Genomic DNA, 18140 nt, shown 5'->3' with positions numbered 1-18140 from the left:
CAGATAAGGTACGCACACGTGATTGTGTGTTTCTGATACTCGCTGTGTGGCCTTGGGTGAGTTCCCGTACCTGTGTGCGAATTGGTTTTCTCAGCTGTCAAATGAGGATAATGGCAGGGTCACCGGGCTGTTCTGAGCATGAGGTGAGATGTCTCAAGGAAGGTGCACCCGGCCTGGGGTCCTGTGGAGGACAACCCCAGACAGTGCAATTTGCCAAATGGACCGCTGCCCCCGTGGTCCCTGCCTCTTCGTGTTCATACCTTCGACAAGCCACTCCTGAGTGTGAGGGGGGACCTGACCCACTTCAGACCTGTGGGCAACAGCAAAGGGGGTGATGCCCCTTCCGAAATACCATCACATAAGATCGCAGCATCCCGTCTTGCGGGGGGACTCTCCTGCTCGCTGACCCGGGGAAGACAGGGGCCGTGTCGGGAGCCACCACTTGGGGAAGGCCACAGGGCCCGCAGCTGACAGCCAGCAAGGAACGGAGCCCTCAGCTGGCAGCCTTCGAGGAACCGCGTGCTGCAGCGACCCTGGGCTTGGCAGGGACCCCTCCCCAGTCCAGCCTCAGATGAGACCCCAGCCCCAGCCAACACCCTGACTGCAGCCTTGTGCAGTGTGAAGCAGCTAGGGCAGGCCCAGGACCCCCACCCACAGGAGTGAGGCAGTAAATGGGTGTTGCTTTAGGGCACGGAGCTTGCGACGAATTGTTACACAGCACTCACTCCCTCACTAACCGATACAAACACTGCTCATCCTCAGAGACGGGGCGCAGTCCCAGGCCACATTTACTGACGCTTATGATACACATGTTCTGAGCCAGACACGCTTCTAGGCGATTCACAGATCGACGTACTTCCTCAACCGGACCCCTCAGGATCCTATGAATTTCAGGCAATGGGGAAGATTCATCAGACAGTGAGTGATTGAGTGTGGCTCCTGGTGCTGGACAAAGGGACACCCCGTTACATTTGCCGGCAGGGCCTTCCCTACTGTGTGTGGGGGGACGTCTCAGTCTACTGGACCCACTGCCTGCCTGCCAGCCGGGCCGACCCCCGTTCGCCAAGCCACCGACGGGGACAGAACACACCGCCCCTGCGAATGACACGCGCTCCGCTGCACGCGATACTTAAATGATATTCACTGTATATATAAATGTATTTGTACATTTACGTTTCTTCTTAAAACGAATGAATTGAACTCCAGTATGAATCGATAGTTAGCTCCAGGACCACTACGGACAGAGGAGAGGGGTGTCCCATTTTCCTCAGCGATGGGATATATTTAACTACTGGCTCTTAAAGACCCGAACACACACGAGCACACGCACGTTTTGTTTTGAACTTCAAGGCATTTCCACCCAGAGCCTTTTTGTGAAGCGACTCTTCCACTCTGCGTGAATGTCAGCCGATTGAGACTTTCCCCTGCAAACCACGGCTTCACACCCACTGAACGGCACACTCTGGTTTCGGATGTTGGGTTTTTTTTTTCTTTCTCTTAAATCCTTCCTTCCCTCCATCATCCCCTCTCTGTTTTCTGCTCGGCTCAGCAGAGCAGGCTGAGGGAGGGCGAGATCCCTGTGGAGGGAGGATGGAGAAGCCGCTGGCCAGTTCCCGTCGAGGCCCTCCTCTATCCGAACAGCTCATTTACTACAATAAAAGCAATTAATCTTAGCAGCATGCGCGGCGGGAGGCTGCACACTCAGGCGACCTCTCTATTAGAGGAAGCAGGGTGTGTGAGGTCAGAGGACGCAACGTCCAGGAGCCCTACAAGCTGGGATGTGCATAGATCACACCCCACCCTGACGGCCTGCTAAGGTGTCCCCTCTGCTCCATCCCTGCCACCTGTCACTCAACCCGGGCGGGCTTACACGCCTCATCTGGTGGGGAACTCACTCTCAGCACAGGTGGCTCATGTCCTCGCTGCACGTCTGCAGCCAAGATCCATGCACACCACGGGCAGCCTTCTTGCCCTGACCTCGGTTCTCCTGGCCTTCATACGCTCCTGACTCTCCCAAACCACATCTCCTCTTGGGTGAACAAATAGCTCCGACACGACACGTCCACAAATTCGGTCCATCCATCACCCACCCGTCCATCCATGGGGTCAACAAACACTGTCTAGACACACACTGGGGATGTGCCATGTCTGTGCCAGGAACAGGGACCCACGGGGGGCCCCCACTCTCCCGGAGCATCCGCCCCGGTGGAAGCATCCAGAGGGTCAACACGACCATTTTAGATGGACCCGAATGTCTTACAAAGAGGGGTGTGATGGGGCCCTTTGAGAGAAGATGGCCGGGGCAAACGCTGGAACGGAGACCTGCAGGGGTGAGAACAAATGAGCTAAGTAAACCCTGAGCAGTGGGGTACTCTAGAGAGTCATTCCTGCTTCCAGAATGTTCTCTCCATGTGGCTCCTTGTGGCACACTGGCTTGGCCTGGTCATCTCTGCAAGGGACAGAAGGAGAGGGGTGGACGTGGCTTGGGGTCTCCACAGTTATCTTTTGCCCTGCCCCCGTGGCCTGCGGAAGGCTCACGGCTTCCCAGGTGTGGTCAAGCCCGCCACCACAGCCGCATCCCTCACAGAAGGGCCAGGGCTCTTCAGTCCAAAGAGCCCAGGATGAGGGATGGGAGCTCGCTCCTCTGTGCTGAACTCTTCTTTGCCACACTCCCTTCCACCCAAGGCCTGGGGAACGTCCCGGCTTCTACCCACCTCCAGCTGATAGCAGTGCATCAGTGGTATTTCTTTTTAGCTCCCGGAGCCGACACCATTGCATTTATTTTGCTACTCACAGCAAATTCATTAACAGTAATATAGAGACTGAAACTCTCACGTTACCATATTTTTGCTGCCCCCTTGGTGCAGACACTGGTAGAGAAGACCTGTTTGAGGGCCATGTTGCCCCAAAGCTTGGATGCTGGGTGAGCGGGGAGCCCAACAACCCCTGGTCTCCCTCACCAGCCCACCTGTTCCCGCCCCCAGATCAGCATCCAGGTGCATTGGGTTTCCCAAGGAACCGCCTTCCTTCTCTCTCCCTCTTGTATGTGCGTGTTGTATGAAAGCTGACTCCCTCTGAGAAGGGCGGTGTCGACGTGGGCATCGGGGAGCCTGGGAGGACAGCAGCAGGGGGCAGGGTCTAACCCAGCCAGCCGGACCCCAACTTCATGTGTCGATGACACGACCGGGCACGTTCCAGGAGCCGGTGGCCTCTTCTGGAATCCTTGGCCAAAGTTTGGATTTGTTGTAAATAAACTCCGTTTTTACTGCCTTCTCACAAATCATCTTTTTTTGGAACTGGTTAAAAAAAAAGGGAAGAAAAAAACGAGCAAGTGCATAGGAGATGAGGAAATTGAAGGAGCGTGACTAATACAGAGGCACCAAAAATGAAATGAGGAAGCAAACACACGGGGCCCACTGATCTTGCAGCAACCACAGGCGCTAGGAGAGCATCACTCTCCTGAAACACTCTTCAGGCCCAGGGGCCACAGGAGGGGAGGCTCCGCAGGAGACCTGCGGGGCTGGGGGTCCCCGCACGAGGACGTGGAAGCTGGGAGCCACACGGCGGACCTCCTCTCAGTGCACGGGTCTGGGTCGCAGGGGGAAAAGCAGGCCCTGGGGATGGCCTGCTGATTGATGGAGAAACTTCCCTCCACTCTCTCCCATTTTTCTGCCCAGAAGGCCTCTGGGCAAAGGTTCCACGGGCTTTGGCAACAGCATCATCAAGAGTGGGATTGACCAAGACCCCACCCCGAGTGTCAGGCACGTTGTGGGGCAGGGAATTTAAGCTTTGCCCAAACCGGTGTGGCCTTTGCCCTCAGCTGCTGGGAGCTGTCTCCAGGACCCCTGAACGTCATGCCTGAGAAGAGTGTCCATATTTTCCCCGGGGGCCTTGGCCACCAAACAGCCTAGCAGTGTGACTGATGGTGGGGGCTTTGGGTCACGTGGTTATCTGCTTGGCCTCCCTAGGGGCTGAGACTGAGGTCAGCCGTGTGGGCGGTCACCTTGATCTATGTGAGTAAGCTGCAGTAAAAACCTTGGGCCCCAAGACTCTGGGGAGCTTCCCTGGAGGGCAGCACTCCCTGTGCCCTGCCACACACTGTCACCAGGAGAGCAAGGTGTCCTGCCTCCACGGGGAGAGGTTGTCCGGGAGTCTAGTTCCTTCCTGGACTCACATATCCCTTCCCTTCACTGATTTTAATCTGTCCATTCCCTGTAAGAAACCCTAACTGTGAGTATAGGGGTCCTTGTGAGTTCCATGAGCCCTTCTAGCAAATCACTGGGGACCCCCAAATGCTGCAGCTGGTGTCAGCAGGGGAGTGGTCCTGGGGAACCCCCCCAAACACTGGAGAGGATGTCAGGGTGAGGGTACCCCTGGGGACAGCGCCCTGTGACCTCACAAAGGCACACAGCGCTCACCAGAGGGGGCTCGGGAGGGAGCCCGATGGCCCAGGAGAGGTGGGTGCAGGCTGTGTGCGGGTCCTGTCCCCTCTCTCCAGCTCTGAGGCTCTGACACCTGGGCCTCACGGTGAAGGGAGAACATTCTTCCACCTGCGGGAAGCTGCCCGGGCCAGCACCCACGACAGCTTCTCCACGGCCACATGGCACCGTGATTCATGCCCTGTGCAGAATCTGTGCCTGAAAATGCTGAATGTCGAGAAGGAACCACAAAAGTACGCACCAAGACAGAAATAGGAGGACACAGATGAAACGAGGCTTTTGTTTGCATAGAACTTTCTGCCAGAGACCCCAAAATATGGAGGCGGGGAGGCAGAGAAGAGTGGAGGCAGCTCCTGTCCCCGAGCCATCAGAATGGTCCCCAAGCCATCAGAACAGGAGCTCTGCAAGCCTCCCGTGGAGAGCAGGGCCTCGAGAGCCTCTGCCCACCACACGAGAAGGCCGGGCCCTCTGGGTCAGAAGGTGCCCCCCTCGTATCTGACCTGAGTCCCTACCTCGGTGACCGTCACTTTCCTGTTAACCTCCGACCGTGCAGCAGGGGCGGGCCAACTATTTCCAGAAAGGCCCAGAGAGCCAGTGTTTTGGGCTCTGCAGCCTTGGCTGGGGTCTCTGTCACGACCACTCAATTCTGTCTTCTGCAGAGCACAAAAGCGGTCACAGACAATGTGCAAACGAGTGTGTGTGGCCCTGTGCGAATAAAACTTTATAAAGTCAGGCAGCCGTGAGATTTGCCCCTCGAACCATTGTCTGCTGACCCCTGACCCTGAGAATGGTTACTCAACCCAAAGCCCCTGAGTCCTGTCTCCAGCGCCCTTTCCCTGACTACTGCCCTGTGCTCCAACCTGGCCTCTGGGCCAGTTTGCCATCTCTGGGAACGGGGGCGGCCAGATTTAGCCAATAAAAGTACCAGATGCCCAGTTACATTTGCATTTCAGGGAAACAACAGCTTTTTTTTTTTTTTTTTTGGATAAGAATATCCCATGCAGTAGTTGGGACATACTTACACCAAAAAAAATGTTTGTTGTTTGTCTGAAATTAGACAATAACCGGGCATAAATTAAAGTAACTGGGCAGCCTGTATTTTATCCGGGGACAATGTGGTTCAGCACTTCCCACGGAGATCTCAAATTTTCTGCTCCTGCCTACTGAGGCCCTGGGCCAGGAGTTCTGATAAAGCCTGGGTTGGAGCAGGAAAGAGTAGTCATGTGTCCAAAATGCCAGTGGTGAACTCACTCAGTCGTTGACGAAGCGTGAAGTTGAGCCAGAACTCACACCCGAATGGGTCCGCTTGGGGATGGTATGCCACCAGCGAGCCCGTCGTCCGGGCCGGACGCCGGGACACCTGTGTGTCCACACCCCACAGGGAAAAGAGGTCTCGTGGGCCGCCCACAGACAGATTATAAAGGGCAGACAGGGAGGGGGGAACAGAGGGGGAAGGAGGTGGGGACAACACTGGACGACCAGGGCATCTCACCAGCTAATTTACTGGAACCAGTAATCTGCGGCCATGTAACAGAAGGCCACAAACTTAGTGGCTTAAAGCATCACCCACTCATCAGCTCAGCCCGTGGGTCAGAGTGCGGCAGGGCATGGCCGGTCCTCCACTCACATCAGGGCACCGCTGGGCTGCGTCCCCTCCTGGAGACCCCGGGGAAGCGGACTCTGGTCCCTCAGGGCTATGGGACCCAGGCCCTGTCTCTGTGACATGTGGTCCTCTGTCCTTCGAGACACATCACATCCTTCTTGTGTCTCCAATCTCACTGCCCCCACTCCTGCATGTCTCCATCTTTCTTTTTGTCTCTGGGTTTAAGGGCACATTGAACTCCCTGTACAATGTGGGATAATCTCCCTATTTTAGGATTAACTGATTAGTGACCTTAATTGTTTGTGCTTCAGCCCCTGTTGTGTCAGGTGACGTATTCAGGACATGGTATCACACCGTGGTCACAGCCCAGGGACTAGGGGAAGGACTGCTTGGGGTTCACAGGGTCCCCACGTCCCCCGTGAGAAAGGGTCTCCGTGTGCACCGGACAGATGTGACCCCATCCCTGGAAATGGCGCTGGGGACAGCTGCTGTTTGCAGTGGAAAGGCTCCACTCTGGGTTCTAGTTCCCAGCATTGGCTGCTCTGAGGCCTCCTGAGGGGTTGTGCCGGACATTCGGCTCCCGGACCCCTGAGGCTAGAGCTTTGTCGTCATTTGAAAGCAGGACGCAGGGTCCCCAGCAGAAACCTGCCATCTCCCAACATCACATGGGCAAAGCGGTAGAAACAGTTTTCCTTCTGGAATGAACCCAAGACAAAAATATCCGGCTGCGTGTGGCCCTTTGAGGCTCCTGGTGCTTTGGCTGTTTTGTTTCTACTCGATATGCCTGGAGGTCCTTACGTCACAGTGATTGGGGTCCAATAACCTCAGTGACGCTGGCAGCCTAAGGTGCAGCGGTGGAAGGACCACGTGACCGCCGGCTCCTTCTTCCACCCGGCACAACGTGCATGTGCCCCACGACACCCCCCCCCCAAAAAAAACCCACACCCTGGGAGGCGCCTGACTGCTCAGCTTAAATGTGCACACCACAACATGACCCACGAGCAGGCAGGACTCTGAGACCCGCTGCGCCCAAGCCCACAGGAACCCCCGGGACAGAGGGCGAGGGTGCTGTGAGGAGCTCATCGAAGGAACGGGGATCATGAGAGTGCTCACTTCGAACGTCTCCGCTCTTGCCAGGCACCTGAGCACAAAAGCGGGAGGTCCGCACCGCGGGTCCCTGGTTAGATCATTACAATGAAAGCGGGCTCTAACCAGCTTCCCTGTGAAATGTTGTGTTCCCATTAATTACATTTTCTGGTTACCCAGGGATTCAATTTTGTTCAGTCTCTGCATCTACAAAAGCAGGAAAAATAATGGGCCGATATCTTTTGGATTAGAAGCACAGCTAACGAGGTTTCCATGCCACATGCCATCATCCTGTGATGAATGAGAACTTGACGGGGCACAGACCGGGAGAGGTGCCCAGAGAGGACAGCAGGACCCAAGAGACTTCCCTGCCCTCACTCCCCGGCTGTGCTCAGGACGCCAGACCGTCCCGAACCTGTGAGCCCACGGCTGTCGGATGGGGTGGTATATATACACACGCTACAAGATACGCCCTAAGTCCCTCACCACAGTCAGGTGCTACTGTTGCTTTGAGGACTGTCTTCCTGTCCTCACAATGTCAATACTGTGATCATTCTTACACCACGGACCTCAGTTTCTTCTTCTATATCAAGTGAGCAAAACCACCCAAAGTCTACTCATTGCTGTGAAAAGCAAGCAAAACAATGCCTGGGGAGTGTGACGCATGCTTTAAAGTACCAGGAAGTGTTACTATCCCCACCCGTCTCTACAGAGCAGAGATGATGGGTACAAGTTTGGGATATTCTCAGATGATTTGCATGCCAGGACATCCCTCAGAGATCATTTCCAAACACTTAAATCCCCAGTGTGGACGAAGTCTGTGCCCTGCCCCACCCCCCCGCCCCCAACAAGGGAGAAGGCAAAAGAGCATCCCGGAAGACCGTGGTCCAGTTCATTCGGGTTTGCTCCCGGTTTCACGTGTCCTCCTGAACAGGTGACCCAGCGGGCTCTTGGGGCAGGAAACGGCGGAGGGGCGAGGCTGGCGGTGAAACCGGGTGCTGGAACAGGGGCGGGGGGCAGGGGAGGCAGCGGCTCCCCGGGGAGCCTGTGGCAGCGAGGTTCCATGCCAGCCAGACGCTGCTCTCAATGAAAAGCGACAGGTTCAACAAGCCGGGTCGTCACGGGAGAAGCTCCAAGTTCATGGCACGTGGCTGGGTCACAGAGGTCCCGCATTCCTGCAGGGTCCGGGCTGGTATCTGGCTAAAAGGATAAACGTCGGCTCAGGTACTTTTCAATAGACCATCCAGCTCAGCTTTGAGGTCCAGGAAGAGGGGAAAGCAAAAGTCACCGAGAATAAGATTCATCCCAGGGGCAATTGCTTTAATCCATTCCCAAAATGGCTCATAATCCCTCTTTAGTGTAGAGCTCATAAAAAGTGCTGCTTCTCACCCAAGCCTCCTCCTTGGGGATGTGTTAGGAGTAAAGACAGAACAGCTGCTCCTTGCCCGGCCCACAGGCAAAGCAGAGGCCTGTCTGCTCTGTGACGGGGTGGGGGGCTGGGCTGGCTGTCACCCGTCACCAAGCAGCCACCAGCGCGCCAGGCACCGGGCTGTGCTTTTCACGCGGTCGCCGTGCTCCCAGCCCTGGGCGGTGCGACACCCCCACTGCCCCCATCCTTCAGAGGAGGAAACTGAGGCTGGGAGGGAGCGTGGGCGCCACCCCGGGCCACACAAGCCCGTGTTTCGTAAGTGCTGGTGTGAGGGCCAGGCAGCCCAGAGAACTGAAAACCAAGACGGAAACGGACCCCCGCACGCCCCTGTCACAGCAGCCAAAAGGTAACAACCCAAATGTGCGTCGGTGGAGGGAGCAGACGACCAAACGCGGTCTACCCCACGAGGGACTAGTATTCAGCCCTTAAAAGGAAGGAAACGCGGATGCACACTGCGATGCGGCTGGACCTCAGAGCGGTGCGCGCAAGGAAGGAAGCCAGACGCAAAGGTCACGCGGCGCATGCTTCCACGGGCGGGAAGTGTCCAGAACAGGCAAATCCAGACGCAGAGAGCAGACTGGTGGTTGCCGGGGAAGTGGCGAACAAAAGCTAACGCACCCCGTCTGCCTGCAGGAAGATGAAAACGTTCTGGAAGCAGCTAGTGGTGACGGCGATACGACAGTATTGGACACGTGCTAAATGCCACTGAAGTGTAGACCTTAAAATGGTTAGTTTTATGTTATGGGAATTTCATCTCAATAAAAAAATTTTTTTTTAATTGGCTGAGTCTGATCCCTCCTGTTGGCTGAGTCTGGGTCCCTCCTGTTGGCTGAGTCTGGGTCCCTCCTGTTGGCTGAGTCTGATCCCTCCTGTTGGCTGAGTCTGGGTCCCTCCTGTTGGCTGGGTCTGGGTCCCTCCTGTTGGCTGAGTCTGATCCCTCCTGTTGGCTGAGTCTGTTCCCTCCTGTTGGCTGAGCCTGAGTCTCTCCTGTTGGCTGAGTCTGGGTCCCTCCTGTTGGCTGAGTCTGATCCCTCCTGTTGGCTGAGTCTGGTCTCTCCTGTTGGCTGAGTCTCGGTCCCTCCTGTTGGCTGAGTCTGGGTCCATCTTGTTGGCTGACTCTGAGTTCCTCTTGTTGGCTGAGTCTGGGTCCCTCTTATTGACTGAGTCTGATCCCTCCTGTTGGCTGAGTCTGAGTCCCTCCTATGAAATCCAAATATGCTCCATGGCCACCGACATGAATTCCACCCCCTGTGACTCAGTAGGGCCCTGGAATTCCTACACAAGAGGGGGGTCTCAGACTAATGGGAGGGGCTGAGGGAGATCACCGAGGGTATAGCAGGAAGCCCACCCTCCCTGTTGTCTCTCCCCGCTGCCCTGGATTTCTGTCACTGACAAATGAGTGAAGGATAATAAAGTGCAGACAGGGCCCAGCAAGAATGCTCACCGGAGAGGCTGTGCCCCAGGCACATTGGCCCCAGACACAGCCCGTCTCCCGGCGGGGGTGCCTGAAGGCGCACAGCACACAGGACACGGGAAGGATGTGCCCGTGCTCCCCAGATGTCCCGCCCAGAACCGCGGCCCGCCATGCAGCGGCCCAGCCAAGTTCCACTGGGAGTCCTGGGGTGCCACTCTGCAGACCTTGTGTGGCCTTAGGAAAACTGCTGAACCCTGCAGTGCCTCAGTTTACCCATCTGTGAAATAAGACTAATGGTATTTCCTGACCTTGGAGGGCTTTGGAGAGATTTTGTTAATTAAGGTTCCGAACTACTCAGCAGCTGATGGACGAACAGGGAGGATTTATTCACTGATTTTCAAGCCCACCGCCCCTGCCCCACTGCATTCCACACACACGTGCACACACGGACACACACACACTCCAAACACACGGACACACACATAGACAGATATACACACACATTCCACACGAACACAAACACAGGCACACACACTCCACAACACACACACAGACACGCTTCCACGCACACAGGTGCACACACACAGCTTCTTCCGAAGCTATTTTAGCTTCACGGCCACACAGGTTTGGACCACCCCGAGCACGGTACCTGGGGAGGAACAAGCCCCCCGAAGTGTCCCTGCTTCTATGTGAAACACGCATTGAACTCATCTACTGTTCCATCACCTTGCACGTGGGGGCTTTTCTCAAAATGCCAACGTGGGTGCCGAGAGGGCAGGATGAGTGGGGGTGGGCTTCTCCAAGGGGAGGGGTGGGAGGGGTCTCTGAGGGTGGAAAAAAATGCAGAAACAGGGACAAAAAGAAAGGTGTGGGGGTCGGAGCAGGTCGGGCTCTGTCCCCGTGGGGTCTCACGCCTGTCCCTTCCCTAAGAGTAATTCCGAGGGAGAACAGACCAGACACTCACCACACAGCCATGCCTCTGACCAAGGGGCCCGGCTGGGCTGTCTTCCCGACCCGAGCCCCTCCCCATCTGGGGTCTCCGGGAGCCCCCACGGGGGGCTGGCACAGGACCGCAGGCCCTGCTGGGGTGGGGTGGGGGGGCTCCGGCAGGCCCGCTTGCTCCCCAGGGGTCTCTCCGGGCTGCTGGCACCCCCTGCCCCCCTGAACACCCCGGGGTGATGGAGCAGTGCTCCCCCAGGACCCCCCGAGGCTTCCAGCCTGGGGAGGGAAGCCCGAGTCCTGATCTGCCTCCTCCCTCTGGTGTCCCACGAGCACGTGCTGCTCAGCTATGCAAAACCTGCAGCCCGTGCCAGATGCACCGGCTCCGCCCACACCTTGCACCTGGGCTCCCCCCAGAGCCAAGAGGTGGGGAGTCGGCAAGTCACTTAACCGCCGGGGGCCTCGGCGCCCCTATGAGGCACCGGCACGAGAAGACCAGGCACCTTCGTGCCTCTGCCTGGATGCACCCTCCTTCTTGGGCCCACTTCCTTCCTTCTACTCCTCCTTCCTGATGGGGGTCAAGCGTCACTTCCTCCAGGAAGCCTTCCCAATGGCTGCAGGTAAAGCCACAGGCTTCTTCCTCTTGGCTCCTGAAATGTCACTGGTGCCTCTGCCCCGCTCCCCTCAAATGTTCCCCCCAGACCAGGGTAGGGTTCTCCTGCGCCCGTGCCCAGCACAGTACCTGCACGCGAGGGGCACTTCATCTTTGTCTGCGGAAGGGAGCCATCCTGGGCCCCACCAGGCCCAGAGCCAGCCTAGGCTGCAATCCTGGCGACCGCCCAGGTGGCTGGTGCTACAAAATCATAGCCCTGAACTACCTCCCTTGTCACCCTGGACATGAGAACCTGAAGAGGAGACACGGTCACAGTGAGCTCGGGGCTCCGGGTTCCTGAGCATCAGGCTTCCGTGCAGAGAATCTCATTAGCCTGGAAGACGCTGAGGGAAGAAGGAGGCTGCATCTGTGGGGGCTGAAGGAGACCTCCGGGGTGGCAACGGGCAGTAGATCGGCCCGGCGCGGGGCTCTAACCGGGAGCCTGCAAGCGCGCCCTGCAAACCTGCAGGGTGTAATGCCACAGCATCGGGGGGCACCCGGGCGCCTAATGGGGCCGCTCCATCAACATTTTCTGGGAGTTTGAAATGCGGTGTCATAAAAATAAACATGCTTACTCTTGTCTTGCATAATTGGCTCCCTAAAGAATCCTTGCGTTCTGAAAGCCACCATGTCCCTCGGCAGGAAGTACAGCTTTTTTCAGCATCTGGGTACAGTCCTGCGTTTTCTCGTCACGAAAAAGAGGGGGTGGGGGAGTGGGGGAAAGCGAACTCCTGGGTGGGCTCTTCCCCGCCTCGTTATTCCATACTCCGTGCCAAGTGCTGGGACAGGGCTTTCGGCTGAGGCTTTTGGCCACAAGGCTGGCCTTGCAATACGGAGACAGGATGCCTCTGCCTGGGAACCGATTCTGTTTTAGAAAAGTCAGTTTTAAAAGAGAGTAGTTGCATGTCAATGGAGCCTATCAGCCCGGGGAATCTCTTCACCTTTGCTAAGACGATCTGGGAGATTGAAACTGTGGCCTGAGGTTTATTTTTGATCGCAGGTGGTCAGCCCGGGAGGGCGGGACTCACGTGAAAGGTGAGCCAGGCTATCTAGATGCTATTTAGGGGCCCGGGCAGAAGCACTTTGGAGCCAACGGAGTGTCTGCGAAGGTTTTCCTAAGGAAACAGAAGCAGGTGCAGACATGACCTGCTCCCTCCCCCAAATCACCAGTTACTTCCCAGGGCTGCTCCCTGGCCTGCATGGGGACAGTGTTCCCCACCCACCTCCAGGAGGAGAGCGCTGTCTGGGGGCCCCGCGGCCAACCGTGGGGCAGAACTGACCAGCCGCGTTCACTCCTCCGTGGCTACCCAGCTGGTCCCCAGGAAGACCTGACTTCAGGGATGCTGGCCCCCCCCGAACCACGTGGACGGGCTTCTGTTGTCACAAGGGCACACTCCGTAGCCATCACCTTTCCCGCCAGGCTCAGAATACGCGAAGGTCAGGACGTGTCATTTTCACCTCCCTATCCTGGGCGCCCGTGTGTGCTCCGCACAGAGTCGGGGAGGCAGGACACTGGCCTTCGATGCTGGGCTCCAATCCCACGCTTTGCCGCCTGCCTGGGCCTGGTGGATGTCACGTGCCTTGAATACAACCAGCAGCCGTGCACTGCCTTCCAGAAAGGTAAGGGCAGGATGTGACGGTGCAGAGGACAAGTGGCAGGGCCCAACAGCCCGGGTGTGAGCCCCGTCTCTGCTGTTCCCTTGTTGTGTCACTTGGACAGATCACCCAACCTCTCCGAGCCTCCGCGGGGAAGAGGACATAATTAAGTGCCTGTGTCACCGCAGCGCTGGAAGGACAAGTTAAGACGGGTCAAGTGTTGGGACAGTGCCTGGAACACCGTAATCAGGCACTCACAATAAGCACTCGCGAACATGCACGCGCCTCCGGGAGGGTGTCCAGCCCACCCCAACTCACAAGCTCTGTCTTCGGACCTTCTGGGGAGGGAGGGCAACTCCCTGGCACAGGGTAGATACGACGACCAGTCGGTGGGCACCCTTTCTCTCCAAGCCTCGGGAGAACGCAAAACCCTCCTTGACACGGAGCTCGAGGAGGCTACCACCAGTCAGCTCTGGTCCCCGGAGTGGGGTCTCCTCACCCGCCCCAGGTCTGGGAAGCCCCTGCTTTTGACACCAGCAGCTAGACCGGCATCTGGGAGCAGAGACCCTGTAGGGCCAGCTGGGCCATGACTCCTGCCCAAGCCCACGGGACCGGCCCGGGAGGGACGCCAGGAGCCCAGCCTCCTCACGGCCCCCTACCGGACACGCGGGCTCGGGATAACCGGTAAATGTACTGTCTCCTCGCATAATAGTAACTAGTCACTTCACTTCTTCCTCTGTTCAAACCAGGTTCTTCAAAGCTCCCAGCTCCCCCTGGAACTAACCCCACCTTGGCACACACACGGGGCATCTACAGGCCTGTGCTTACAGACGGCACAGCCCCTTCCATCTACAAAGATGTGCTAAAGCCCTTCGCTCTAAGGTACTCCCTGGGGGTGGACTCCCCTAAACTTGCACCACTGTCCCGCCGGAAGGGAGTCCTCGATCCCAGGTAAGCACAGCTGCCTCCCCCAGGCCCCGTGGAAAGGCCCGTGCAGCAGACAAGGCTCAGAGGCCGGGGGACATTCTGCAGGACCACCTGCCAGCCCCCCCTCCTCCAGTCCCAGGCCACACACTGCCCTCCTCCAGCCCTGGGGGACCACACCACGCTCAGCTCAGCGGGGAGCCCTTCTTTTTTTAAAAAAAAAAATGTTTATTCATTATTTTGAGAGAGAGAGCGAGAGCGTGAGCAGGGGAAAGGTAGAGAGAGAGAGACGGAGAGAGAGAGAATCCCAAGCAGCCTCCACACCGTCAGTGCAGAGCCCAACGTGGTGTTCAAACCCACGAACCATGAGATCATGACTTGAACAGAAACCAAGAGTCGGATGCGTAACCGCCTGAGCTCCACAGGAGCCCTGAGCCGGGAGCCCTTCTAATGAGTCACATGTTCCCCTTCGTGGTATCTTTGCACCAAGGCAGAACACAAAGCTTTGCTCTCCTTTATCTCTCCAAAGCGCAGCACCATGGCGAGACACCACTGACACTCAATAAATGTTTATCAAATGAAAAATGGACAGATAAACAATGGCTTGTGTGCAGTCAGCCCCTTGTTTAGAGCAAAGGGAAGGAGCAAATCCAAACCCAGGGGTGGAATCCTGGACCCCTGCCCGGTGCATTGCCACCGACTCGGTAACACAAGGGGGCTTCTCCGACCGCCGCCTCCCAAAGCCTTGCTGTCTGTGCTTACAGGGTCCTGGGGCAGCAAGGGGGGCGAGAGCAATGTTCACAGCTGCATGATTTGTGCGAGCCTCAAAGAAGAAAGAAGCCAAGCGCCCGTTAACCAGCCAATGGACAAACCGACGGGCACGTCCGCAAACGGAATGCCACTCAGAAAGAACACAGAGAACAAAGAGCCACGCTCCAACCCACAGAATCCTCACGGACATGAGGCCGAGTGAAGAAAGCATGTGCGCAATGGCACGTGGTAGGTTTCCACGTTCGAAATGCCCGAACAGGCAAATCCACAGAGAGCAAAATCAGATCAGAGGTTGCGTGAGTCTGAAGGTAGAAATGGGGATTGGCTGTGAACAGAACCGGGGATCCCATCGGGGGCGAAAGACGCGTTTGCACACACGGCAAATTTACTAAAAATCATCGGATCGTACACTCAAAATGGGGGAATGTTACAGGATATAAATTATACTCCAATAAATAAACATGTGCATGCATGCACACACGCGATAGACAATCCTTCTGCCCAGACTTATGTCGTGTGAATCCAACCTCCTCAGTGTGGCCATTCATTCATTTCCGCGGTGTAATTTCACAAGAGCTCTCAAGAGGGGCCTCCGTGGAGTTGCTGACATATTTTTTTTTAATTATTAAGTAGGCTGAGTAACAGTATCTGTGTCACAGACATGTTTTCAGCCCTTTGTGACATTTCATCAATTCTTTGCTACAAAACAGTCCCTCATTTAGACGATAAAACTTCTACCTAAAAGTCTGCTTGCCGGAAGGATGCGTGATTCTGACATCAGCTGGGCACAAGGACCTGACGCCACAGCATGGGGGCCCCTCCAGTTCTGTTTGTTGTTTGTTTGTTTTGGATTTTGTTTTTGTTTTTCCCAAAGGGGCACTGTGTAAGTTAACCAAAAGAATAAGAGGTAGATTTTATCCAAAACGTGGGAGCCATACGGGGCAATGGTAAGGACACAAATAGACCTGGGAGTCCACAAAACCTGGGTTCGAGTCTCAGCTCTCAGGGCGTCTGGCTGGCTCAGTCAGTTGAGCATCCAACCCTAGATTTTCATGATCTCACAGTTCGTGAGTTCAAGCCCCACATCGGGCTCTGTGCTGACAATGTAAAGCCTGCTTGGGATTCTCTCTCTCTCCCCCTCTCTGCCCCTCCCCAGCTCGCTCGCTTGCTCTTTCTTTCAAAAGGAAATAAATAAACTTAAAAAAAAATCAGAGCTCTCTTGCTAGCTAGCTGTGTGACCTTAGGCAAATCACTTAACCTCTCTGAGCTTCAGTTTCCTCCTTTGTAAGGGAAGAGCAACCATGCCCACGCTGCAGGGTCATCATGAGGATCCTGAGGACGGGCCAAGAGGACGGGGGTTGGCTGGGTCACCTAGCACAAAGCTTGGCTTGTGACAAGATCAGGAACTGCGGTGGCCTGGCGCCTCCTAGCTAGACCTGAATGGATGGAAAGAGAAGCCGCGGGTCCAGCCCATGGGGTCACAGAAGCTCACGACCAAATCCAACGTAGAGCCTTTGGAATGATGCAAAGCTTCCCATTCAACAAGCATTTACAGAATGCACATCCTCGTGCGTACACGCACACACACACACACACACACACACGTGTGCGCACTCATTCACGCTTGTACACGTGCGCCCATGCACACACAACACACTGCAGTGCTTTTCTCATAAAGACCAAAAGGAAATGTAAACAAGCAAAGCCACAGACCATTGCCTTCACCAACTTGAGGCTCACGTCTTGCTGATCTGGAAACCAACTGTTCCCGTCTGCGTTTGACTCCAAATCCTCGGAGCATGGTCTTGGAGCCACCCTACGTGCCAGGGCTGGAAAGTGGGACTGTCCCCAAAAAGGCTGCTCTATTTTCAGAGCTGACCTGATTTATATAAGGATCTGGACGGGTCTTCTCATCCAATAATTATGCACCAGGTCATTTATGACTGTCACTGATGATGGATCTCATCACATTAGCCACACCGCACATTCACATGCTGCTCTATTTTGCATTCTAAAGAATGTGGCAGAACGACATGGCCACTTTCATAAAGTACTGTTTTTGCCCCTTGCCCCACTTCCACAGGACCCGACCGTCGTTCATTCCAAACACGTGGTGCCTACCCGTCACACCTACCCCCCAAACAATCAGATGCCAGTCTCTGGCAGGTAAGTAGAGGCTATTCATTCCTTAATTAAGTTTTAATTTTAAGTTAATCGTAGATTTTCACAAGCACTGTACCATGTAATACGGAGCGATCCTGCAGCCCTTACCCGGCTTCCCCAGCAGCAATATCTTACAAAATCAGGGCACAAAGATATAAGCAGGATATTGGCATCGCTGCGACCGAGAGGGTCGCAACGATCCCTCACACTGCCCTGATGGAGCCACATTATCTTCCCTCCGACTCCCTGCCCTGTCTCGCGCCCTGGCAATGACCACCCTGTTCATTTCACCCTTCGAAGGATGCTGTGGAGCCGCCATATTGCTTGTGGGGCTGCTAGACTGGCTTGTTCACTTAGCATCCTTCCCGGATGGTCGTGCAGGTTGTTGGCTGTATCGGGAGTTCTTTCATTGTTATTGTTGGGCACCATTCCGCGGTGTCAACGTACCCCAGTTTGCTAAGCCACTCGCCCCACTGAAGGGCATCTGGATCGTTTCCAGTTTGAGGCTCTTACAAAGAGAGCTGCCGTAAAATGTGTGCGCCGATCTTCAGGTGAACACGTCTGCGTTTCTCTGGCGTGAACGCCCAGGAGTGAACACCTCAACCGCATGGCAGCTCCATGTTTAGCGTCGTTAGAAACCGTCAAATTGCCTTCTAGAGCAGCTGTGACCATCGTGCCTTCCCGCCAGCGGTGTGGGAGGGACTCAGTTTCTCTACATCCCTGCCAGCATCCCATTCCCAGTAGTTCTTGTCTTAGCCATTCTCACAGATGAGAAGTGACATTGAGCGTCTCTCCCCATGCTTTTCGACTAACTGGCACTCCTGTTTGGTGAGGCTTTCACCTGCTTCTAATTGGACTGTTCAACTTTTTCACTGCTGCGTTTTGAGAGAGGTTTATGTTTTCAGACACTAGCCCTTTGTCAGGTATGCCGTTTGCGAACATTCTCTCCCACTCTGCGATGTGTCTTTCCACCCTCGTAGGAGAGTCTTTCACAGAGAAAATTATAAACCCTTGATGAGATCCAATGTATTAGTTTTTTTTTCCCTTTTATGGATTATGATTTTGGTGGCAAGTCTGAGAGCTTTCTGCCTAGTCTCACATCTTGAATAATTTCTGTTTTTGTT

This window comes from Panthera leo, chromosome C1 (genome assembly GCF_018350215.1).
Source record: "Panthera leo isolate Ple1 chromosome C1, P.leo_Ple1_pat1.1, whole genome shotgun sequence".
Taxonomy (NCBI): Eukaryota; Metazoa; Chordata; class Mammalia; order Carnivora; family Felidae; genus Panthera; species Panthera leo.
Note: the sequence above shows the minus strand (reverse complement) of the source record.